Source organism: Pleurodeles waltl, chromosome 9, assembly GCF_031143425.1.
Source record: "Pleurodeles waltl isolate 20211129_DDA chromosome 9, aPleWal1.hap1.20221129, whole genome shotgun sequence".
NCBI classification, from domain to species: Eukaryota; Metazoa; Chordata; class Amphibia; order Caudata; family Salamandridae; genus Pleurodeles; species Pleurodeles waltl.
Window position 1 is genome coordinate 1,156,334,266 of NC_090448.1, and position 26,755 is coordinate 1,156,361,020.

General features: G+C 45.1%; 2 pseudogenes; both read left to right on the plus strand.

Moving 5' to 3' along the window:
- Positions 1 to 8,309: 8,309 nt before the first annotated feature.
- LOC138259807 (oxidation resistance protein 1 pseudogene) lies at positions 8,310 to 8,954 on the plus strand (annotated as a pseudogene).
- Positions 8,955 to 9,487: 533 nt separating this feature from the next.
- LOC138260481 (oxidation resistance protein 1 pseudogene) lies at positions 9,488 to 11,452 on the plus strand (annotated as a pseudogene).
- The last annotated feature ends 15,303 nt before the right edge of the window (positions 11,453 to 26,755 follow it).

Consider the following 26,755-nt stretch of genomic DNA (forward strand, 5'->3'; position numbering starts at 1 on the left):
GTTATGTCCTTATGCATTACACATTATTTTGCAATGTGCAGCGCAATCTTGGCAAGGCAAAGAAGAAGGTAGTATGGAAACATTCAACGCCCCTGAACAAAATCAATGTACACCAATAATGTTGAAGTGCATAAGGAGTCCCACATTTAAGTGTCAGAAAGTCACCATATTAAGAAATAGCTGCAACCATGCAACCATTTGAAACTGATTTTCTTTTATATTTAGAAAAGCACAGTGGTGCTTGTGTTGGCAAACTTAGATGACTTTGGGTTTGGGGGTGGGGTATAGGCACCAGACTCAAATGGCTAGAACTGTTCATCACATTTACAAAATGTAGTGCCTTGATTGATTCAAGCTTGTTGATGTGACAGGCACTATACCTCGTTATCAAAATCAATCCAAACAGATACACTAGTTCATTGCCCAAAGTTATTTACGCATACTACAAACTATCTGGGTAAAAAGCGCCAGGATACAGGGACATCAATACATGCATAGGGCAAACAAACTGTACTAAATCATTCTACTTTTTAGTATAGTTTTGCAAAAAGCGTACAAAATTAAGTGAAAATTGGAAAATTACAATTGAGAAGTTCTTCGCTTAAAAACTGGAAGTGAGTCCAATTGACCTGGTGCTGCATTCATCCCCCGTAAGAAGAGCGGAGGGGTGTGCGGTGCTCGGGTAGGCTACTGGAACCCCAGGAGTAGTGGATGTAACCCTAAATTGATGTCCATCCTCATTTTAGGGTTGAAGTTGACTCCTAGGCTCCTCAGGTGGGAGCATCCTCTGAATCTCTGCTGTAAGATGGGCGGTGAGGACAGAGAGAGGGGCATTTGGTGTCAAAGGAAGAGATGTTCCATGTGTTTCCCTTCAGCTGCAGAAAGCTTGTTGCCATAGAAAAGTCAATAACTGTCAAGCAGGTTCCCAGAGACTGGTGGTGGATTTGTGTGTTTATCTGTGTAGGTAGAGTTTATAATTGTAGAGTAGGTGGTACCCAACAGCAGGTAAGTGGAGTTAGAGAAGTACCAGGGAGGAAGAAACGATTACAGAAAGAGACAAAGAAAAAAACAGGAAAGGGTAAAAAAAAAAAAGCATTAAAGGTGTGGCAATCGCAGACGGCGATACAAACTTGCAAGGAGCGTGCATGGGAGTGTGCAAAACAACCCGAGTGTATGAAGCGACATGGTCAGGATTGCCAATATTCAGCCAGACTGAAGCTGCCATCAGTGCAGGGGACTAGTGTGAAGTTGCTGGTTCCATTCACACTCTTCAGTAACCTTTCCAGTGACAGGCCTTCAAGGGCACCAACACGTTCAATGCACATGTTCTGATGCTCTGTGCATTTATGGAATGAGTTTTGTTTTTCACTTACAAACAAAATAATATTGGGTAATGTTGATGCTTCCTTCCCCTGAGTTTTTAGATCATTGTACTCATCTGTCGTAGAAGATGCCAATGATGGCCATATTGTATCCCTGGCCTTCGTCTTGTGATCGGAGAGATCTCCTCGAAATTGAAATGGCCGTAGACATACCAGTACTAAAGGGAAACTAACTGAGACATTTTGGCCTTGTAGTACAAGTCCCATATCAAATGAGTGAGTCCCCCGCTGTACTACAAGTCTAGTGTTAAGTGAGTCTCTCTTTGTATTCCAAGTCTCATGTCGAATGGGTGAGTCCCTCGTTATAGTCAAGTCCAATGTCAAGTGAGTGAGTCCTTCCATGTTTTCCAAGTCCAATGGCAAATGAGTGAGTCCCTCTTTGTATTACCAGTCTAATGTTGTCAGTGAGTTCCTCTTTGTCTTACATGTCTAATGTTGAGTGAGTCTCTCTTTGTATTCCAAGTCTCATGTTAAATGAGTGAGTCCCTCCTTGTAGTCAAGTCCAATGTCAAGTGAGTGAGTCCTTCCTTGTTTTCCAAGTTCAATGTCAAATGAGTGAGTCCCTCTTTGTATTACCAGTCTAATGTTGTGAGTGAGTTCCTCTTTGTATTACACGTCTAACGTTAAGTGAGTCTCTCTTTGTATTCCAAGCCTCATGTTAAATGGGTGAGCCCCTCCTTGTAGTCAAGCCCAATGTCAAGTGAGTGAGGCCTTCCTTTTTTTCCAAGTCCAATGTCAAACGAGTGAGTCCCTCTTTGTATTATAAGTCTAATGTTAAGTGAGTCTTACCTTGTATTCTAAGAAATTCACTTCTTTACTCGTATGATGACATACTCTTGTCTAGTTGGCACTTCCTTAACACTGTTAATTTTTCATGCATATCCTCAAAACTGAAACCATACTCTAAAGTAGAGGCAAATAGGGAGCTGTCTGTACTGTGAAAAAATTACTTCTCTATAACAACATTTTATGCTACCTTCAGTAGATTCCAATAGATATTCAGCATGTGTTTTTGTATAGAGATTAACACAAGGGGTGGGCAGAACTCATGAAGTTTCACTCTGCTGAACTCCACTGAGTTACATGAAAACTCAGGGAGATTTTGTGGAGTTCCGCGAACAAGAGGAAATCGTCACATTGTGCCGCTTGCTCTGATTTTTAGCACCAGGAGCTAATTCTGTGCTGAAAAATCAGTGTAAATGGCACTACGCAGCATGCCAGAGGGCATCCCAAGTTGATCGGGCTGCCACTCGAGTAGATTTTCTACTTGAGCAGCAGTTTTCTCACCCAAACGGTCTTGACTGCTCGTGTTGGGAAAATCTCACCGGGTGCCCTCATTACACCTGCAAATCATGCTAGGGGATGCCAATTGTCACTCACCAACTTATCGTTGGTAAGCTGCACATGAGAAAAAACTCTTCCACAAAGTAGTTTGTGGAGTTTGGCCAAAATTCTGCATTACTAATATGGTAGTCATTTAGGGGTCACCAGGGGTCGCCCCTGGCTTGCTACCTGTGGCAGTGCTCGGAACACAGTGGCAGCTCTTCCTTATGGGCATCAGTGGGGGCTCCACTGTTACATTTTTATTACACTAATAGTGAATAATAATATATTGTTCATTATTAGTGTAATAAAAATTTAGTACAGCCATGGACGTCAATTTACCAAAATACCAGTGGTAGCGGAAAGTGACATCACATGCCTTTTGATCATCTCTTACCTTTCACTCACACACACATGCTTACACATAAACACACATTCACACAATCTCGCTCACATAGACACACTCTCACCTACAAGCACGGGCAAAACATACATTTAAAAGCATTTTTTACTTACCTCAGCTACTGGGGAAGGTCAAATTCCAGCAAATTGTATTTCATTTGGTATTAAACTAATTTTGAATAATGTAATGGTATTCAGTATTAGTGTAATAAAAAATTTCCTGAAAACAGGAGTGGAGCATCAACCGAGCTGCCCCGGGGTTCCTGGCACTGGCACACCATTTAGTGGTCGCCAGTGGACCACTGGCGTCCACTAAATGACATCCATGAGTACAGTTAGCTGGAATATGCTGTTACATGGCAGCTGGGGTAAGTAAAACATGCTTTTGAATGTATATTGAGAGCGTGCTTGCAGGTGAGAGTGTGTTTATGCGAGACAGTGTATGGAAGTGTGAATTTGTGTGTATGTATAATTATGGGTGTGTGAATGAAAGTGGAGGTCAAAGGTAGTGTGATGTCACTTCCGCCAACCTTGGCATTTCGGTGAATTGATGTCCTAGCGTAACGCAGGGTAGCCAAAGTTCTGCCAACTCCACCTGTGGAGTGAAATGGATCACCCACCCCTAATTAACACGTCTTCTTCTACCACATGGAGTTTGGAGAAAAGAAAAAACAGTTTTGCTTTACTGACCTTTTAAAGATGAAGTCCCAGATTTAAGAGGGCCTAGCACCTCCTTGCGTCACATTAGTGTCATTAGTTATGATGCTAATGTGGCCCAACGGGGCCAAATTTGCTGCGCCATATTTACAAAGTGGTGCAATGCATGCATTGCGTCATTTTGTAACCCCTTGCACCACATTATGCCTGCGCCAAGCATAATGTATGCAAGGGGAGCGTTCCCTCGTTAGGGGTACTGCAAAAATGGCGCAGTGGAATCTAAGAGATTCCACTGCACCATTTTCTGCAGCATTTTTAACGTCTGCACAGAGCGGGCATTAAAGGGGGGCATACCATTGTTTTCAATGGGCCTCAATGTACTTAGCAGGGTTAGCGCCAAACCTTTGGCGCAAATTCTGCCCAGTATATCAATAGTGTAAAAAATGTAGACACTATTGCCCCTACCCTGCACCATGGTGTGTCGTATATTAAATACGGTGCACACATGGTGGCGGTAAGGGGGACACTAAGGGGAGCAAGAAAAGTAGCGCTGCATTGGGTGCAGTGCCACTTTTCTTAAATTTGGGCCAAACTATCTTAACCTGATCTAGTCTAAGATAATCTTAACTGACTTGGCCTGATCTAACCCAACCTAAAATAACCTCAAGCTAGCATAAAATAAACTAGACCAAAATAACCTTATCTGGTTTGATCTGACCTAACCCGATCTACACAAAGCTAACCGGAGCTAATTTCACCTAAGATTCCCTTATCTGACTGGACCTGACAAATTTAAAATGACCTAAAACAAAATGATTAAACTTAACTCAAGGTAGCATAACCTAACATAATATAACCCACCCAGGCCTAACCTATCCTAACTTTACTTATTCCAACCTAGCATAACCTATGAAAACCTAACAAACCTGACACAAAGCTAACAGAACATTACTTAAACTAAGATGGCTTTTCATAAGATAATATAACTTAATCTAAGATAGCCATACCTGACGAAACCTGACCAAGTCGAACTTCAAATAACCTAACCTGGTCTGACCTGACCTAATCTAACCTAAAAAGACCTAAACCAACCTAAAATACCCAAACGGAAGTGTACCTAACCTAAACCAAGCTATTGTGACCGCCAATTATATCAATAAAGAGCCAATACTGGCTCAGCAGGGTCAGAAAAAGAGGGAAAATGATCCTTTGAGTCTTACAAATGAGGTTGTTCTTTTGGCATGATTTCTTTAAAGTTGTGTACAAATTAAATATATTGAGAGCAGGAAGATGGAATAATAACTCATTGTTGATGAATGCAAAGACGCTTGATGCCAGTGCTAACGAGACTATGGGGGTCATTCCGACCCCGGCCGGCGGCGGGAACTGCCAAAAGACCGTACCGCGGTCAAATGACCGCGGCGGTCATTCTGACTTTCCCACTGGGCCGGCGGGCGACCGCCAGAAGGCCGCCCGCTGGCCCAGCGGGAAAGCCCCTTCAACAATGAAGCCGTCTCCGAATGGAGCCGGCGGAGTTGAAGGGGTGCGACGGGTGCAGTGGCACCCGTCGTGATTTTCAGTGTCTGCAAAGCAGACACTGAAAATCTTTATGGGGCCCTGTTAGGGAGCCCCTGCATTGCCCATGCCATGGGGATTCTGACACCCCCTACTGGCATCCTGTTCCTGGCGGGTCTCCCGCCAGGAACAGGATGGCGGTAGGGGGTGCCGCGGGGCCCCTGGGGGCCCCTGCAGTGCCCATGCCAATGGCATGGGCACTGCAGGGGCCCCCGTAAGAGGGCCCCACAAAGTATTTCAGTGTCTGCAAAGCAGACACTGAAATACGCGACGGGTGCAACTGCACCCGTCGCACCCCTGCAACTCCGCCGGCTCAATTCTGAGCCGGCGTCCTCGTTGCAGGAGCATTTCCGCTGGGCCGGCGGGCGCTCTTTTGGAGAGCGCCCGCCGGCCCAGCGGAAATGTTTAAATGGCCGCCGTGGTCTTTTGACACAGGGCCAGAAGGCCGCCCGCTGGCCCAGCGGGAAAGCCCCTTCAACAATGAAGCCGTCTCCGAATGGAGCCGGCGGAGTTGAAGGGGTGCGACGGGTGCAGTGGCACCCGTCGTGATTTTCAGTGTCTGCAAAGCAGACACTGAAAATCTTTATGGGGCCCTGTTAGGGGGCCCCTGCATTGCCCATGCCAGTAGCATGGGCAGTGCAGGGGCCCCCAGGGGCCCCACGACACCCGTTCCCACCATCCTGTTCCTGGCGGTAAGAACCGCCAGGAACAGGCTGGCGGGAAGGGGGTCGGAATTCCCATGGCGGCGCTGCTTGCAGCGCCGCCATGGAGGATTCCTTTGGCCAGGGGAAAACCGGCGGGAAACCGCCGGTTTCCCTTTTCTGACCGCGGCTTTACCGCCGCGGTCAGAATTGGCCAGGAAGCACCGCCAGCCTGTTGGCGGTGCTTCCGTGGTCGTTGGCCCTGGCGGTCGGTGACCGCCAGGGTCAGAATGACCCCCTATATTACTAATCAGTGACACAGAGATGAGGATACTGTCAGTTTTGGATGATCAATTTATTATGATACCCCCACAGGAGTTTGCACATTCAGCGGTTATTGATAGGTATACACTGTGAATGTGTTTGCAATAGTAACATTAGGGGCACTCTCCAATATGGCTGTTGCTCTCCTCATGGAACTGAGGCTGGGAATGAGGCCCCCAACATATGCCCTAAGTCGGGTTGAGACACAGAAGGGTTTGTTTAATGTTACTGTATTTGTTTTTGACACCTTAAGTGGTGGTAACATCTTGAGTAGGAGAGGTAGCTGGGTTTTGGACTGTTAATGCACTGTGATGCAGTATTCTTTAAAGGAGTGTGTCTGCAACTCTTTCCTATATTGGAGCTGCATTAGGTGGTCTGGCTGAATACAGGGATGCTGTTCTATGTCCTGGGTGCACAGATGGGAAAGACATAGGGGGTCATTCTGACCCTGGCGGCCGGTGACCGCCAGGGTCACCGACCACGGGAGCACCGCCAACAGGCTGGCGGTGCTCCCTCGAGCATTCTGACTGCGGCGGTTCCGCCGCGGTCAGAAACGGAAAGTCGGCGGTCTCCCGCCGACTTTCCGCTGCTCGGGAGAATCCTCCATGGCGGCGGAGCGCGCTCCGCCGCCATGGGGATTCTGACACCCCCTACTGGCATCCTGTTCCTGGCGGGTCTCCCGCCAGGAACAGGATGGCGGTAGGGGGTGCCGCGGGGCCCCTGGGGGCCCCTGCAGTGCCCATGCCAATGGCATGGGCACTGCAGGGGCCCCCGTAAGAGGGCCCCACAAAGTATTTCAGTGTCTGCAAAGCAGACACTGAAATACGCGACGGGTGCAACTGCACCCGTCGCACCCCTGCAACTCCGCCGGCTCAATTCTGAGCCGGCGTCCTCGTTGCAGGAGCATTTCCGCTGGGCCGGCGGGCGCTCTTTTGGAGAGCGCCCGCCGGCCCAGCGGAAATGTTTAAATGGCCGCCGTGGTCTTTTGACCGCGGTGCGGTCATTCGTCGACGGTACCTTGGCGGACGGCCTCCGCCGTCCGCCAAGGTCAGAATCAGGCCCATGGTGTCTTGTTTTTTCACACTTTTCAAATCAGACTGCTCAGTTTGCAGTCTGATGATGTCCTGGATGCGTATGTGCCATGAACCACAAGGGATGATGAACATATGTGTAAAATAATCAGAGATGTTGGTAGTGATGGCTTTGTTAATGTATATGATGTGCTGAAGACCCTATATGCAAGGTTTCATTCCTGATCAGAAGACAAACATATACCTTGAGCTCTTCAGAGATATTAGAGAGCCATAGTTCAGCACATTTAACCCATAACACTAAAGAGTGAAAGAAAATCTAGCAAACTTTGAATGTAATATAAAAATAATTCTTTACATTGGGTTCTGCTAAGACATGATCAGCATTGAAAAGGCATGGAAAGATCAAAGCTTTTCAGAGTCATAATCTCAAACAATGGAGAAAAGTAAAGAGTTTGAAGTTCTGTGATATTCCTCCTTGTCAGAGAAAGCGATGCGTGAAGGCACATGTTCTCTGGACTGAAAGGCTTCCCGCAAAGGAGTACTAACCATTAGCGGCATTTAGTTTGGTGATTATAGCCCGCTACAACTAAACTTGACTACTGTCAGATCTATAAATGGGCAGATCTAACTTCACTTCTTTAATTTTAAAGATGACAGTACAACCCATTTCAGGAGTGGTGTAATACCGTCGATGGGGTAGTACCCGCCATTCTCAGTAACAAAATAGTGCTCTGGGATAGTGAGTTCCTGCACAAGTCTGAGTATTGGAGAAACCTTTTTGGGCAAGTTGCAAATCAACCAATATGCGTTAGGGATAGTGAAAAATTCCACCATGAAAAGCTAATTCTGGGGCAGTGGGCGGGGCCCGTGAAGTTGGTGAGTAGTTGTGGTTCAGAAAGTTTCGTCCCGGAGGGGCGGGGTCTGGGGCGTGCCACCTGTACCGAGGCCGCCGTCGCCCGATACCCCCTGGCATGGAGCAGCCACCAACCACCTCTGGCTGGGGCTGCGCGAGGTGGACTTCCAGGACTACCTGCGGGAGGCGTCCTCGGGGCCCGAATCACCGCCGCCAGGTCGAATCGCGAGATTCATTAAACAGCATTGCCCTCAAGTTTGATACAACACCGAACAAACTTGTTCAGTTAAATAAACTTTTCTCCAGAGCCGTTGTTGCTGGTCAGGTTTTGTATGTTCCTGATCCCGACTATATTTCCAGCGTTGAAAGCTCTCCGTCGCTTAGTCCTATAAGTCCATTATCACCAACTTCATCTGAAGCTGAATTTGATAAATCAACAGGTCCAGATGGGTGCCATCGTACAGATGCAACCTCTTCACCAGCACATACATGTGTTCGTCCAGCAAGGGTGGTTTCATCGACCTCTGACGAAGAGGAAGCTTTTACAGAAAAATTTCTTAAAATTAATTGCAAGTACATTACTGATGGAAAGGGCATTGTTAGTGGTGGACTGCTTGTGACACCAAATAATATAATGTTCGATCCTCATAAAACCGATCCATTGGTACAAGAGAATGGCTGTGAGGAATACGGGATTATGGGGGTCATTCTAAGTCTGGCGGGCGGCGGAGGCCGCCCGCCAGACTTCCCCCCTCCAGAATAGCGCACCGCGGTCGGAAGACCGCTGCGGTTATTCTGTGTTTTACACTGGGCTGGCGGGCGACCGCCAAAAGGCCGCCCGCCAGCCCAGTGTAAAACTACCTTCCCACGAGAATTGAGCCGGCGGAGTGGGAAGGTGCGACGGGTGCAGTTGCACCCGTCGCGAATTTCAGTGTCTGCAAAGCAGACACTGAAATTCTTTTTGGGGCCCTCTTACGGGGGCCCCTGCAGTGCCCATGCCATTGGGCCCACGACACCCCATACCGCCATCCTGTTCCTGGTGGCAGAGCCGCCAGGAACAGGATGGCGGTATGGGGTGTCAGAATCCCCATGGCGGCGCAGCGAGCTGCGCCGCCATGGAGGATTCTTTTGGGCAGCGGAAAACCGGCGGAAGACCGCCGGTTTTCCTCTTCTGACCGCGGCCGAACCGCCGCGGTCAGAATGCCCTGCGGGGCACCGCCGGCCTGTCGGCGGTGCTCCCGCCGACCCTGGCCCCGGCGGTCTATGACCGCCGGGGTCAGAATGACCCCCTATGTGTCCAATGGAAGAAGTGACATCAGCTGCCATGTACAAAGAAATTGTGGATGACAAAATAAAGGATTCATTTCCCATGGATATAGAACACTTAACCCAAGTGAGAGATTTCTACACGTCTAAGAAAATAACAAGAAGCAATACCGATGAAATGGACGTGAGGGTTCGAGATCCAGGGACCGATAGTTCCAGCAGCGCGCCGAGGAGCATGGAGGAGTCGTTATCCGAAGATGTGTTCACCGAATCCGAACCCTCTCCAATACGGGAGGAACTTGTGTCCTCAGATGAGCTTCGACAAGATAAGTCATCTGGCGCTTCATCCGAATCCGTCCAGACAATAACTCAAATGAACTCTGACTGTTTAACCAGCATATTAGACTCTGCGGATGCACCTGGCGATGGTAAACCTAGTTTTCAGTTATCTGCTGACGATAGTGGTTTTTTGAGTCATGCCAATGATTTAGAAAAGCCTGAAACTGCAATGCATGATGTGGAGGATTCAGTAATTCACCAGGTTAAAGGGACCACTGGCAGAACACTAGAAGACACCAATCTACAAGGAGGTGTACTTGAAGGGACTGCCTCCAAGCAGCTTTGTAAAAATGTTGATAATGCAATAAAGGACGAATGTGCGGTGAAGGCTGAAAATGCACTTAGTACTGACACAGCTCCCGAGTTCCCAACAAAAGAAATCACTGACAAGGTTAAATTGTCAAAACAGCCGAGTCGAGATTCTGAGGCAGAAGTGGAGGAGCTACGACAACTTTGGAAAACCCACACTATGCAACAGGCCATGCAGCAGGCCTCGCAAAAAGAAACCAAGCACCGTGCAGAGGGCTCTCAGTTATTGCCAAAAGAAAGAAGAAGGCCTAGGTCTCACAAGTTCTTGTGTTCAAAAGTTGGAAAACCTATGAGGAAAACATTTGTTTCCCTTGCAAGCGCGTCTATGCAGCAATATGCACAAAGAGATAGAAAACATGAGTACTGGTTTGCTGTTCCACAGGAAAGGACTGATCACCTGTATGCCTTCTTCATTCAATGGACTCCAGAGTTGTTCTCAGAAGGTACTGGAGAATTTACCAGAGAACCTGGATTTGGAGTGGTAAAGAAAAATATTGAACCCAAAATGAGCGAGTGTGCAATATTTGAGTCTGCTGCAAGAGTCTGGGAGATAACGAGAGAAGACGTGAATTCTACTCAGACTACAAGCTTCAAAGTTAATCTGGAGCCTGAAACGTTCAAACCAAATCTAAGTGATCCAAGTGATTTATTGCAGCCTGACCAAATTGAAAAGCTTACAAAGCATCTTCCTCCAAGAACAATTGGGTACCCATGACACTTGTCTACAGTACTACAAAACACGGCATGAGCTTACAAACGTTGTACCGAACGATGCTGGGCCTGGACACACCAGTTTTATTAGTCATTAAAGACAGCGATGGCCACGTGTTTGGGGCATTGTCTTCTGATCCATTCAAAGTGAGTGATGGTTTTTATGGCACTGGAGAGACTTTCCTCTTTACATTTTCTCCAGACTTCGAAGTTTTTAAATGGACTGGAGACAACATGTTTTTTGTTAAAGGAGATATGGATGCTCTCGCTTTTGGTGATGTCGGAGGGGAATTTGGCCTGTGGCTAGATGGAGATCTTTATCATGGAAGAAGCCATTCTTGTAAAACGTTTGCAAATCGTACACTTTCTAAAAAAGATTTCATTGTACAAGATATAGAAATATGGGCCTTTGAATAAGTGTGTTGTATATATTTGTGTATGTGTTTGCAGAATAAAATCCCCAAACTGTGTATTTGTTTGAACAGATCTGTAGGTCCTGGATGAATGAAAATGTGACACCTGACCCGAAACCATATTTTATTTTGTTTAATATATTGAATATAACCATTCACTGGATATATATATATATATATATACATATATTTTTAAAGATAAAATGTGTGATTATAACACAATTTGAAATTGAATTAAATTACTATAGTCAGCATTTGTCCATATTTCATTTGTAGTTCTGTGTATAGTGTAGACCAAGATACAATGCATTTTGCACATGCTGTTCCTTGTCGGGTCTGCGGGTTGGATGGGAAGGGGGCAGACACACTTGCTATCTTTATTTTGTGTGTGCACCTAAAATGGGTGTTACAGAAAGGGAAAAACTATGACCAGGTTGGTCTAGCTCATTCAGTGGGTACGCAAAGTGGTGAGATAGGTAATTGTAAATGTGGTTCGGCATTATTACAAGGAAAATTGACTGATTTCAAGCCTTTTGTAATGTAGTCGATGTGTTGGATTTGCAAAATTCTTGTCACGTGATCTCAAGAAACAAATAGCACACTAGAATATCTGTAGTTGTTGTCCTCTATTGTAGGGGAACATAATATGTGGCTGTGGCAATAATGGCTCAATTTCAAAGTGTGTTCTGTGTTACGCAAACAAAATGCTGTTAGAAGTGTGACAGTGACTTAATTTGTGCTGAGCTTTCAGCTATCCCATATGAGCTTTGTATATTACCTGTAAATTAATGTTAAAAAGTAGCTTTGTTCTTATAGAAAAGTGTTGATTGATGGGTTGCTTATAGCACTTTAAAATATTCTAGAAATGGAATAAAAAGCCAAATGGGTTGGCTTAAGTAGATGTAGTTGTACAATACTTTAACATGTTATATTCTTTAAAGAAATGAAATTAATATGAAGAGAGTTTACTGCTATGGTTCCAAAAGGGCAGATATCCTATCTATATAATATGCTAATGCTGAATGTGAATAGAATTACAGGGCATAATTTTCCTTATTTTGTCTATGTATAGCGCTCTCTCCTTATTAGAATTCAGTCTGTAGATGAAACGTTTACAAATAATAGGAAAATTGAGTTGTAAATAAAAGCAGCATTTCTCCCCTTTGGTCTTCCACAGCAGTATTATTGTCTTTGTGGGTTCAAGACTAACTATAAAACAATCCTGTAATGGATTTTAAGTACTATAGTTCATAGTGATACATTAAAAATAAAGCAAAAAAATAAAAAAAAGAAGCTAATTCTGAACAGAGGCTGCTGAGGATTTGGTTAGGAGTGGGTGTAAGTGGCGTAATTCTCTCTAGCATGATTGCAGCAAAAATACTCGTAATTATGCGTCATTACATGAGAAGCATAATCCAGCATTTAGCGCTATATTCACCCTCGAATTCAAAGTGGCCCATAGGATGCATGAAAATAGCACTGGATCCTGCAGGATACGAATAGCAGAAGCCAACACCAGCTCTCTGTCTCTTAGCTCCTTGTTCATGCTTATCAAAGTGTTTGTCAGGTACATGGAACATGGTGTTCTGTAGCACGTAGAACAGTTTGGGCAAGATAGTCATTTTGTGGAGGGCGGGCCTGCCCATTATCATTAAGGGGAGTTTGCGCCAGCAGTCCATGTCTTCATGGAAGTCCTGTAGAACTCGGTTCAAGTTGAGTTCCAGGAATCGTTCTCTGGTCAGCACGACTCCTTTACCTAGGTATCTGAAGCCTGAGGTTGCCAGTCGGCAAGTACCCATCACTCCGTTTAGGCCTTCCCAATCTCCGAGTTGGTAAATGATGGATTTCTCAAAATGTATGCAATACCCTGAGTATGTCTCAAACTGAGGGGACAACGATAGGGCCACTGGTATCAACCATGCGGGGTCTTCTATATATGTCAGAGCATTGTGTGCATGCAGTGATATTTTTTCAGGGGGGTCTGTTATCTGGGGAAATGCCACTATGTCGCTCTGCAGTGTACCCAGCATGCCAGTGTGCCCATGCCTAGTCTTCAGCAGCTGCTTTAGGACTATAAAGGCTCTCCTAAAAGGGAGTGTCTTTGTTGTCATGGAGCACTGCTTGGAATAAAGCCTAGAACTATAAGTAAATCTCCCAACCGTAGAAGCGGGACTTATCCTGAAGCAGCTTCACTTGTATGGAGGGAGCTGATTCTGGGGCATCACATCCATTCCTCCATGCCCGGGTGACACTTTGAACAGGAAATGTACCTCTAAAGTGAGTTTTTGGTTCCAGCAGCCACATTACAAATGTCTGAGATGTGCTCTAACCCGACCTTCATAACTCACTTCATTACGACCCATACTGAACAACCCCAGGATGGAGCCCGGAGGGAATAGACCCAAAGACAAATACCAAACAGCAAAATGTGCAACAAGCAAGGTTTTTTTATATTAACAATTCGATGCAATTCTAATGATAAAACACATAAAGGTCCTGAGTTTCTGCACCACCCTTTAGATTCACCATCAGGCAAACTCTTAATAGACTGCAGTACGGAAAGGTGGATGCAGTATTGTTAAAACATGTGGTAGGTGTTGGATGAAGAGTAAATCCTGGCTTACCTCACACTCAAATTGGTAAAGCCTCGCTTATTCACTAAATATAGGTGGAAGGCACTCCATCCGCAGCAATCTCGTACCCTGACTCAAGTGGAGAGAAATTATTCCTTGAGAGAGAAAGAATTACTTGCTGCTACTTGGGCTGTAGAGCGTTTCAAAATGTATGTATGGGAAAGAAAATATAACATTTTACAGACCATAAACCTTTGGTAAATATTTTAAAACCTGGAGGTGGGAAAAATCTCAGGCCATGTTCAGCACATTTGGCTTCAAAGTTGCAAATGTACCATCACACTATAGTACATGTTCTGTGCAAAAATGATTGTTGTCACGCTTACCAATGGAAGTGTATAACACACATGAAATAGATGAGAGTGAATGTAATGTGGCATTTATGTATGAAGATGTGGTCTGTGGCGGGGTAGAGATATGAAGAATGGGTTGGAGTTGTTGGAAGTGAAATGGATGGAAGAAATGAAAAAATATGTGGTGTTGTTGGGTGTTAAAGAATTTATTGTAAAAGGATGGCCATTGGAACGGCTATTTGCAAGGTGAATATAGCACATATTGGAAGGTAATAGAATAATTATTTATGTGTAATGGTATTTTTCTGAGAGGAGATAGGATTGTACCTCCTATTGGGATGCACAAGAGTATCATCAGGTTAGGACATGAAAGCCATGGAGGGATGCCAAACATCAGGAGGAAAATTAAATAACACTTTGGTGGGCAGGTCCGGATGGTATGGTGAATCATTGGGTGAGGGAGTGTAGTGCATGCACGTCAAGTGACAAGATGATTAAACTTGTGGTGGTACCTTTGCAAATGGTACAATTACCTGATGGGCCATGGCCGAAGGTGGCAATTGATTTTATGGGGCCTTTTGCCACATTACCATCCAAGGAGGCATATGCCATTGTTCTCATAGATTATTATTCTAAGTGGCCCGAAGTACATATGGTTGGTAGTGTGACCATGGAAGTGGTTATTGATTTTTTGGAGGACATTTTTTCCAGGGAAGCTGTACCTGAGACATTGGTGTCTGACAATGGGGTGCAGCTTACATAGAGTAAGATGCAGTCATTTTTGGAAAAGTGTGGTGTCAATCGTGTACGGGTGTCATTACATCATCCCAAAAGTAATGGCCAGGTTGAGCGGTTCAATAGAGTAGTCAAAGAAGAGATACAATTGGACTTAGTCAAAGAAGCGATACAATTGGCACTAACATCTACGTTGTCATGGAGCAAGCCTCTTCAAGTGTATTGTTATCATACAGGATTACACCACATTCAGTAACGGGTAAAACACCATTTGAGGTGTTAAAAGGAAGGAAGTCTTCTTCAAAACGTGTACCGTGGTGGGTGAGACACAAGAAGGAAGAGGAAGGTAAGTCAGAGGTTGATCTCCAGATGAGTAGAAATCTGGAAAGGTATCAAATTCAGGTAAAAGACAGAGTTAATATGGGTAAAAAAAATGCCTAATATTTTAGTTGGTCAGTATGTGTTAGTGAGAAAACTGGGCCCAGTGGAGAAGGGAACACCTTGTTGGTCTGACCATTGGGGATTGTAAAGGTGTTTTAAGGTGCAGTTAAACTTGAAGATGGAAGAGTGTGGAATTTGTGCCATGTGAGTTTGTGCTAGGTTGTTATCATGCTTAATGGTCAGGAATGTGATAGGCAGGATGATGTAAGTGGATACTTGATGGGTGATGATGTGTGTCCAAGAGTTGAAACTAATTCTAGGGTGAGTGAGATGTGTGAGAGCTTTTGTGGGGGCCAATGATGAAGTTCAGAGTGATCCAGAAGAGCTGGTATGATGGAGTGTGAGGGAGAGGAAATTTACAGATCATCTTGAAGAGTTTATGATGAGTAAAGTAAAATATTATTTGGGAAACTCAGGGATGTCTAGATATTCATTCTTGTTAGTATTGTATTTGAGTTAGTTACAGTTTTTGTTGTGTTGTTTGTTGTGTTGTTAATTTGTATTGGGCAATGGTGGGTGGGACATTGGAATGTTGGGAATGGAAGGTTGGTGGGGGCATGATCAAGTATTGGAACATGAAAGTTGGGAAAGCAGTTGGCAGTTGTGTTAATGCCCTGCTGGCAATATATATTAATTCTAACTGCTGTGGAGCCCTTCTTAACACCATCTTTTTGCACATCCTGGAAAATATGGGGTTCAATCCTCCCCATGCTGAGGATAATACGGATGGTCTCTTTTCTCAGTTTGCCAAGGTGGCTCCAGTGACTCTTCCATTTCACCCCAAATTTAAGGAAGCATTTTTTGGGCGTTGGAAGGAGCCAGATCAATTTCATATTCTGTGATTTATGCAGAAATCATATCTACTGGAGGATGCAGAATCTCTGTTGCCCCAGAGAATTAAAGTGGACTTGATATTAGCTCCTTTATTGTGCAGAACTTCTTTGAATCCTGATGACAGTTCACTCTCAGACTCTAAGGCTAAAAGGGTTGATGCCAGCTTGAAATGGTGTTTTGGGACTGCTAACCTGGCACTTCGGGTAGCCTCCTATGATGCTTTGACCTCACATTCCTTGGCAAAGGATTTTTATTCCTTGACTGAGCTGTGGCAAGAGAGAGCAGATGTATTGGACCTCCTGGTTCACATGGAACAGCAGTCAAAATTGTTGACGGACATCTCAGCTGATATCATTAAGTCAGCCTCTGTTGCTTGCAGCTCGGTGGTGATAGCTTGTTTGGCTCCAGGATTGGAAAGCTGATTTTTCGGAGAAGTCGTGCCTGGTGATGATTCCATTTGAGAGTAAGACGTACTTTGGTGACCAACTGGATGACATGATTAAAAATCTTTCAAGAAAAAGAAGCATGCCTGGCCTTACAAGTCCTCTTCTACCAGAAACTTTAAACCCTGGGCTAGGGATTCTAAAGATTTCTGTACGGGAGATCTTAAATTATACTCATCAAAATGTCAGAAATACCAGTCCTACAAGCCATGGATGTCTCAGGATGGGTCCATTAAGGGGCACCCTCTTCACAGCGATCCTGACTATTCCGATCCTCTGGACCTAGAGGTTGTGGGAGGAAGACTCAAAGACTTTTTTCCTCAGTGGGAAGCTTCTATCATCGATCATTGGGTTCTGACCATCATTCAGAACAGATACGTAATCGAGTTCAGCTCTCTGCCTCCAAACTCGCTGTACATCTATACTCCTGTTCCCAGAAACCCACTTCAAAGGCAAGCTTTGTGGGAAAGAATTTCTGCACTGTTGTAAAAGATGGCTATCATGCAGTTCCGAAGGAGGAGAAAGAGGAGGGAATGTGTTTTATTCTACATATGGTGCTTTTTCTCCTGTGCTTGGCTTAAAAAGGCTCAACCTTTGCATAAAACCTGCATTGTCACAAGGTTACTTTGCAAGGCTTCATCTCTTTGGTGTCCGTGCAAGACATCCTGGCTATCATTGATTTGCAGAACACTTACCTGCACGTTTCTATTCAACTCCACATCAAAAGTATCTCCTATTCAAGGTGGAGGGAGCTTACTTTCAGTTTTGTGTACTCCTGTTCAGGTTAAAGTCTGCCCCACGAGTTTTCACAAAGGTTCTGGCTCCATCGATTGATCTTCTTCATCAACAGGGGATTTGTGTCTGGCCCTATCTGGACGATTGTTTGATTTTAGTGGGTTCGGCCGATCAGGCAACGAGTCAGGTCCTCCAGGTGATTAAGGTGTTAACATCCCATGGGTTTCTTATGAACTCTCAGAAATCACAGTCGATTCCAGCACAGGATCATGTATTCATTGGAGCCGAGTTTCTCACAGACATCAGGGTGGTTACTCTTCCAGACAACAGCATAGGGAACATTTAGTCCCATATTTTGATCCTTCTGAGCTCTCCTCCTCCAAGGATTGTAGACTGGTTGAGATTTAAGGGGGATCTGAAAGCCACTGTAATTTTGGTTCCTTGGGCTTGAATCTATCTGAGCATCCTCGTTTGCTTCCTGCTTCAGGTCTGGAATCCTGCCTCACATGATTTGTCTCACCATCTTCCTGTGTCATGGTTTGTACAGCAAAAGCTGGCTTGGTGGTTACATCATTAAGGGGAATATTTATAAGCCTCTCGCGCCACCTTGCACCACATTAGCGTCATTTATTTTTACCTTAATGTGGCCCAACAAGGCAAAAATCCTAGCACCACATTTACAAATGCATGCATTGCGCCACTTTGTAACCCTTTGCGCTACATTATGCCTGCACCAGGCATAATGTATGCAAAAAGGGCCAAAACAATTATGCAAGGAAATCCAAGAGATTTCCTTGCATTATTTTGTACAGCACTTTTAAAGCCTGCTCAGAGCAGGCATTAAAAGGGGGCTTCCATTATTTTTAATGGGCACCTATGTACTCTGCAGGAGTAGCACCGCTATTTTGGTGCTACTCCTGCAGAGTACATCAATAGCTTCATGAAAAATGATGATATTGTCCCTTACCCTGCGCCATGGTGCACCATATTTAAAATACAGTACACACATGGTGGTGGTAGGAGGGCGCTAAGGGGCGCAGGGAAAGTGGCGTTGCACTCAGTGCAGCACCACTTTCCATAAATCTGCCTCTGAATCTACTGAAGAGGGTGCCTTAATATCCTCTCCTTCCAGTAATAGTTACCACGGATGCAAGCATGCAGGGATGTGGGGATTGGAAGGCTGCACATCAGTTGCAGGGTCTTTGGGTCTTTGGACATCCTCTCAGGATGCCAGGTAGGCGAACTGGAGGGAACTCAAAACAATTTGTTTGGCCCACCTGGCCTTCTCTCCATGGATGTAGAACAAGGCTGTTCTAATCAAAATGGAAAATACTACAGCAAGTCCTATATCAACCAGAGTGAGGTGGGGTACAAAGGCTCGGTAATTCTCCCTCATTTCAGATTGCATTTTGTCTTAATGCTAGTCTCATCTCCTGCCTCTGACTGCGATTTGTGTTCAGGGACTTCTGAATTCCCAGGCAGATGTGTTGATCAGGGTGATTCCCACCTCTCACTACTTTTGTCTCTGTCCTCGTTTGTTCAGCCAGGTTTGTCAGAGGTGTGGTTGCTCAGTGGTGGATCTCTTTGCAGATGTTCACAACGCTCTACTTCCTCACATTCTTTCCAGGATGAAGGAGTGGTCAACCTTGGGTATAGATCCCCTGTCCTGTCCATGTCCTCAGCTTTCCCTCCTTTCCCTTTAATCAGGAGTTTTCTGCTTGGAGTATGGAGAGAGGGAACACATGTGCTCTGGAATGGGGCCCCTCTTCTTGATTTCTTCTTCTGGTGAAGATAGGAAGGGGCTGGGAGTGGTTGGTGTTTATGAATCCATCTCCTCTGACCTTCCCATTACTTCAAGAGAAGTCCCTGTTTCATCTGAAATTGATGGTTTGAAGACTGGGCGGTCTGGTTTGATGGCTCTGGGTTGTTCTGTGTTTGTTTCCTCTTCTATTCAGGCTGCCAGGGGGTTTCCACTAGGCCTCCTAAGCAAGGCACTGGGTTTCCTTTAGGAAGTGGTGTGGGAAACAGCAGGTTAGGCCTCTGTCTGCTTCTCACCAATTCCTTCAGTTTCTACGGGATGGATTTTCTTTAGGGCTGTCTTCTTCCACGCTGAAGCTGCAGTGGGCTGCAATTAGGGCTTCTCTGTTCCTTGGGGTACTCTGGTAGATTCCCAGGGTTTGGTTCAGAAGTTGTTTAAGGGGTTTTCCAACATGTGTGCTAAACGTTCACCTGTCTGTCCCTCCTGGGATTTGCTCAAGTTTCAGCAGGCTCTGTGTTACCCACCTTTTGAGCCTCTTCCATTGACCTCAGGTCTCTTGCCCTAAAGGTGTTTTTCTGGTGCATGTTACTTATGTAAGGACACTGAGTGAACTGGGATCTCTTTCCTGTGGAGCCCCCTTTCTGTGGATCTTTAAGGATTGGTTGCTGACAAGACCGGATCCTGGATTTATTCCCAAAGTCAATTCTGCCTTTCATGCCGAACAGGAGGTTATTTCCATAGCCTTCTGCCCTGTGGAACTAGTGCTTCATAAGCTGTGGATTGGAAACAAAGGTATTTAATATGCAAACTGCAAATCTTCCAGTATAATTTTTACCTGAACCTGGCTCCCCAAGAATTAAATGGCATAATTGAAAGTTATCTCTTAGCTATTGATGGTTTTATTTTTAATGAAGCACACAAAAGGCATTACTGTACAATTGTTTAGGGACAGGGACAGAAGGCCAAAGGAATTTGGACTACCAACTACAAATCTATCCTCCACCGTCAGTAGAATGTGATGCATTTACAGAGGCTGTAAAAAGACTTGAACATCATTTTAAGGAGTACCTTAGTATAATTGTTGAAAGGCACAAATGTTTTATAAGAAAACAATATGCACATGAAACCATTGACAATTATTTAGCAGAACTTCGTATTTTTGCTACAACTTGTGAATTTGTTGGTCCCCTTGACCAATACTTAAGAGAACAGTTGATGGCAAATTACTGTGAGAACAAGGTCCATGACATGATTTTATGTTGTAAGAAACTGCCCTTAAAAGAAACACATAAAATGGCAAGAGGAATTGAAAGATCGATGGCTGCATCCAAAAAATTGGGCAGAGCAAAACAGGATAATGTTGAGAAAATAAATGCTGCAACATTTTATGGAAAATCACAAAGATCACCAGTGGAGGTAAAACCCCCCCCCAGATAAGAGCATCCCAGGTTCTGTTGGGGTTTGCTTCAGGTGCAGTTCTAAAATTCACATGACTAATGCCAATCAATGTTCCACTGTAGACAACGTGTGCTTAAAGTGCAAGGAAATTAGTCCTTTTGCCTGAGTCTGCAAAAACACAATGAGTTACGTGGACAGTTAAGAAGAGGCAGTTATAGTTAATAAGGTGGAAGAACCAACCAAAAAGAATAGAGTGGTGCTATCTGTGGTCAGAATACCACTGGTGAAGATGATGACAGAGGGAGCAATTTCAGCAAAGAAGGGAGACCCTGTATGTGAAATTAATATTGGTAATATACCTTTGAGTGTCACAGTGGATTCTGGTTCCCCAACAACTATGATTTCAGAAAAGTTGTAAGATTGAGAGTTGAAACAATTAAAACTTTGTCCACCAGACATTTGAACTGTGCCATTCGGTAGGCAAGAAATCGGCATGGTGAATTATTTTCACAAGGACATCACTTATAAAGATAGAACAATAAATACCAAGATTTATGTTGCGAAGAGAAGATATAACATTAAGGGATGGAGGGACCAAGGGAAGTTTGGGTTGGTTCCCAGACCTGGCACATCCCATCTCACTAGTGGAGAAAGTGTAAAAGAAAATGACATCTCTAAATTAAGTTTTGGACAATCATAAAAATATCTTTGAGAATAGATTAGGGATGGTGAGAGGATTCAAACATAAGATCATTCTAAAGCCTGATGCTATCCCTGTCATGCATAAGGTTCGTAATACACCCCTGAACATTAGAAATAAACTGGAAACACATTTTGAAGAATTGTGCACAGAAGGTGTTACTGAACCTGTGGACTCATCGCAATGGATCTCACTAATTGTCATGGCATTCAAAAAATCTGGTGACCTCAGACTGGGTGTGAATCTCAGATCATTGAACAAACACATACAAGTTGACTGTTTCTCATTACCTGAGATCCAGGAAATGCTAGCACAGTTAGGCGTGGCAAAGTTTTTCTCCACACAAGACCTCAGGAAAGAGCTGATTGAAAATTCACACTTGCTGACAGCTTTTAACACCCTATTTAGAGCCTTCTGGGTCCCAAGCATGTGGTTTGGTTTAGCTTCAGCAGCTTCTGTGTTTCAGAAATCAATGTTTCAGTAATTGGGGGAAGAGAATGGAGTGTTATCATTCGCAGGTGACATATTGATATAATCCGAGTCTCGCCAGATTCATCTGAAAAAGCATAATAAGGTTCTGAGATTTTTGGAAGATCATGGGATAACTCTGAAGAAGGAGAAATGCAGGTTCCTGGTGGAAGAAGTACAATATTAGGGTTACAGAATTTCAAAAGATAGAATCACGCCCAAGAAAGACCTCATCAAAGCCACCAAGGACTATCCATGTCCACGGATAAAGATCTGCTGAGATCGTTCATGGGACTTTGTGAATACGACTCTAGATTTGTTGAACATTTAGCAGTACAGACAGAGCCATCAAGAAGGTTGCTGAGAAGTGGTGTGAAGTATGTCTGAGAGCAGGGACAAAGTAATGCTTTTCATGTGCTAAAATCCTTCATCATTAAGGTGCCTGCTCTTTAATGATTTTGTAATGACATTCCTTCCATTGTCACTGTCGTTGCTAGAAATTTGGGGATTAGGGCAGTATTAAGTCAATTGGTGGATGGAAAAGAATGTACTGTACTGTTTGCTTCAAGGAGACTGTGGCTGAAAAGAACTATAGCACCATTGAGAAAGCAGCGTGGGCATGTGTATGGGGGGAGGTCATCATTTTGTAGGAAAGAACCATCTTGCCTGGCATTTTACCCCCATAGTTCACTGTATATATGTTGTTTTAGTGTATGTGTCACTGGGACCCTGCCAGCCAGAGCCCCAGTGCTCATAAGTGTGCCCTGTATGTGTTCCCTTTGTGATGACTAACTGTTTCACTGAGGCTCTGCTAACCAGAACCTCAGTGGTTATGCTCTCTCTGCTTTCTAAATAGTCACTAACAGGCTAGTGACCAATTTCACCAATTCACATTGGCATACTGGAACACCCTTATAATTCCCTAGTATATGGTACTGAGGTACCCAGGGTATTGGGGTTCCAGGAGATCCCTATGGGCTGCAGCATTTCTTTTGCCACCCATAGGGAGATCTGACAATTCTTACACAGGCCTGCCAGTGCAGACCGGAGTGAAATAACGTCCACGTTATTTCACAGCCATTTACCACTGCACTTAAGTAACTTATAAGTCACCTATATGTCTAACCTTCACCTGGTGACGGTTGGGTGCAAAGTTACTTAGTGTGTGGGCACCCTGGCACTAGCCAAGGTGCCCCCACATCGTTCAGGGCAAATTCCCCGGACTTTGTGAGTGCGGGGACACCATTACACGCGTGCACTGTACATAGGTCTCTACCTATGTACAGCGTCACAATGGTAACTCCGAACATGGCCATGTAATATGTCTAGGATCATGGAATTGTGGGGACAATTCCATGATCCCCCGGGTCTCTAGCACAGAACCCGGGTACTGCCAAACTTCCTTTCCCGGGGTTTCACTGCAGCTGCTGCCAACCCCTCAGACAGGTTTCTGCCCTCCTGGGGTCCAGCCAGGCCTGGCCCAGGAAGGCAGAACAAAGGACTTCCTCAGAGAGAGGGTGTTACTCCCTCTCCCTTTGGAAATAGGTGTCAGGGCTGGGGAGGAGTACCTCCCCCAGCCTCTGGAAATGCTTTGATGAGCACAGATGGTGCCCATCTCTGCATAAGCCAGTCTACACCGGTTCAGGGATCCCCCAGCCCTGCTCTGGCGAGAAACTGGACAAAGGAAAGGGGAGTGACCACTTCCCTGACCTGGACCTCCTAGGGGAGGTGCCCAGAGCTCCTCCAGCATGCCCCAGACCTCTGCCATCTTGGATTCAGAGGTGTGCTGGCACACTGGACTGCTCTGAGTGGCCAGGGCCAGCAGGTGACATCAGAGACTCCGTCTGATAGGCTCTTACCTGCGTTACTAGCCTATCCTCCTTCCTAGGTAGCCAAACCTCCTTTTCTGGCTATTTAGGGTCTCTGCTTTGGGGAATTCTTCAGATACCAAATGCAAGAGCTCATCAGAGTTCCTCTGCATCTCCCTCTTCACCTTCTGCCAAAGGATCGATCAATGACTGCTCAGGACGCCTGCAAAACCGCAACAAAGTAGCAAAGACGACTACTGCAACCTTGTATCGCTTCATCCTGCCGGCTTTCTCACCTGTTTCCTGGTGGTGCATGCTCTGGGGGTAGCCTGCCTCCTTCTTGCACCAGGAGCTCTGAAGAAATCTCCTGTGGGTCGACGGAATCTTCCCCCTGCAACCACAGGCAACAAAAGATTGCATCACCGGTCCTCTGGGTCCCCTCTCAGCATGACGAGCGTGGTCCCTGGAACTCAGCAACTCTGTCCAAGTGACTACCACAGTCCAGTGACTCTTCAGTCCAAGTTTGGTGGAGGTAAGTCCTTGCCTCCCCACGCTAGACTGCATTGCTGGGTACCGTGTGATTTGCAGCTGCTCCAGCTCCTGTGCACTCTTCCAGGATTTCCTTCATTCACAGCAAAGCCTGGGTCCCCAACACTCTAACCTGCAGTGCACAACCTTCTGAGTTGTCCTCCGGCATCGTGGGACTCCCTTTTCTGACTTCGGGTGGACTTTGGTTCACTCCTCTTCCAAGTGCCTGTTCCGGTACTTCTGCAGGTGCTGCCTGCTCCTGTGATGGCTCCCTGACCTGCTGTGCGCCCCCTCTGTCTCCTCATCCAAGTGGCGACATCCTGGTCCCTCCTGGGCCACAGCAGCATCCAAAAACCCTAACCGCAACCCTTGCAGATAGCAAGGCTTGTTTGCGGTCTTTCTGCGTGGGAACACCTCTGCAAGCTTCTTCACGACGTGGGACATCCATCTTCAAAAGGGGAAGCTCCTAGTCCTCTTCGTTCTTGCAGAACACCAAGCTTCCTCTAACCCGGTGGCAGCTTCCTTGCACCCTCAGCTGACATTTCCTAAGCATCTGCCCTCTCTCGACATTGTCGTGACTCTTGGACTTGGTCCCCTTGTTTCACAGGTACTCAGGTCCGGAAATCCACTGTTGTTGCTTTGCTGGTGTTGGTCTTCCTTGCAGAATCCCCCTATCACGACTTCTGTGCTTTCTGGGGGTTCTCGGTGCACTTTACACCTACCTTTCAGGGTCTTGGGGTGGGCTATTTTTCTAACCCTCACTGTTTTCTTATAGTCCCAGCGACCCTCTACAAGCTCACATAGGTTTGGGGTCCATTCGTGGTTCGCATTCCACTTTTGGAGTATATGGTTTGTGTTGCCCCTATACCTATGTGCTCCTATTGCAATCTACTGTAACTTCATATTGCTTGCATTACTTCCTTTTGCTATTACTGCATATTTTTGGTATTGTGTACATATATCTTGTGTATATTTGGCATCCTCATACTGAGGGTACTCACTGAGATACTTTTGGCATATTGTCATAAAAATAAAGTACCTTTATTTTTAGTATATCTGTGTATTGTGTTTTCTTATGATATTGTGCATATGACACCAGTGGTATAGTAGGAGCTTTGCATGTCTCCTAGTTCAGCCTAAGCTGCTCTGCTATAGCTACCTTGTATCAGCCTAAGCTGCTAGAAACACCTCTTCTACACTAATAAGGGATAACTGGACTTGGTACAGAGTGTAAGTACCCCTTGGTACCCACTACAAGCCAGGCCAGCCTCCTACAGTGACGTATTTGTGCTGACGAGAATTCACCTTAGTTACTGATCACAAGTCTCTGATTTATCTATTTAATGACAAAGGGGTTTGGAAGTACAAGCCTGATTGCTCCGATTGTTCTCAAAATGAACAAATCTAATATCAAACATATTGCTAGTGGAAAGAATGGTAGAGCTGACTTCCTGTCCAGATGCCCGTCATGACAGGCTTGGAAGAGTGAAATTCTGCATGATGAGGAGTGAGTGATCAGGATGGTGGATGGAATGAAGGTGGCTGAGGAGGCTATTACACACCAGGAATGGAGTAGTTGTATGGTTGGAAATAATTGTCAAAATCAGCTGAGGAAGATGATTTGTCGGGTATGGCCCAGGGAGGCGATGGTTACCGAGGAGTTGTGGCTTTATTTTAAGGTTAAGGAAAAATTAAGTGTTGCGGGAGGACTGATTTTGAAAGGAAATTGGCTGATTCCCCCTAGTAAGTTAAGAACTAAATTTGTGATACTGGCTCATTTGGGCCATGTGGGAGCCACAGGTACTAATAAAAGATTCAGAATGTACTATTGGTGGTCTGCTATGGATGTTGAGGTTGATGCGTATATCAGCAGGTGTGGAGAGTGCCAAGCAGCAGACAATTCTTTACGTATGTACAAGATACCAATGAGTTCTGTGGAGCTCCTAGAGAATATGTGGGAGAACTTGGGCATGGATTTTATTGGGCCACTTCAGTGGATGACAGAAGGTGAAAGGTTTGTGTTGTTGTTAATTGATTATCACTCAAAGTGTATCTCGTATAAATTCATGAGGGAGCCCAATACGCACAATGCTGTTGCTTTTCTCAGAGTTGTTTCACATTCAAGGAGTGCCAAGATTTCTAATTTCCAATAACAGAGTTCAATTTGTTTCTCATCTTCTGAAGAATTTTTTGGTAAAGTTAGGGATCAAGCATCTCACTGTTGCTTTGCATCACCCCCAGTGGAACGGTATGGTTGAGAGGGTGAACTGTATGCTTAAATAAACCATTAGTTAGCATGTGGGGCTGGAACAGATGTTTAAGAGGCAGTGGCAGACAGAGGGCCTGATTTAGAGTTCGGGGGATGGGGTTACTCCATCACATATGTGACGGATATCCTGTATACCATATTAGGATTCCCATAGGATATACTAGGATCGTAATGTGGCAGATGAGTATTCGTCACATTTGTGATAAAGTAACCCCTTCTGCCAAACTCCAAATCAGGCCGAGAATCTAGTTCTATCATATTACTCCCTATTCTACCATAGGAGTGCCCCCTTTTGTGTTGTTGCGAGGGAGACAAATAAATTGTCGCCACAATGGGACCTGGATGGGCCTAAGGTAGGAGGAAATAAGCCCTATATTGATCTGATGAAAGGAAGGGTTGAAAAGACTCAAGAGAAGAGCAGACAGAAGTAGAGTGAACTGAATAAGGTAAAGACTGTTGACTTTTGTGTGGTTTAGCCAATC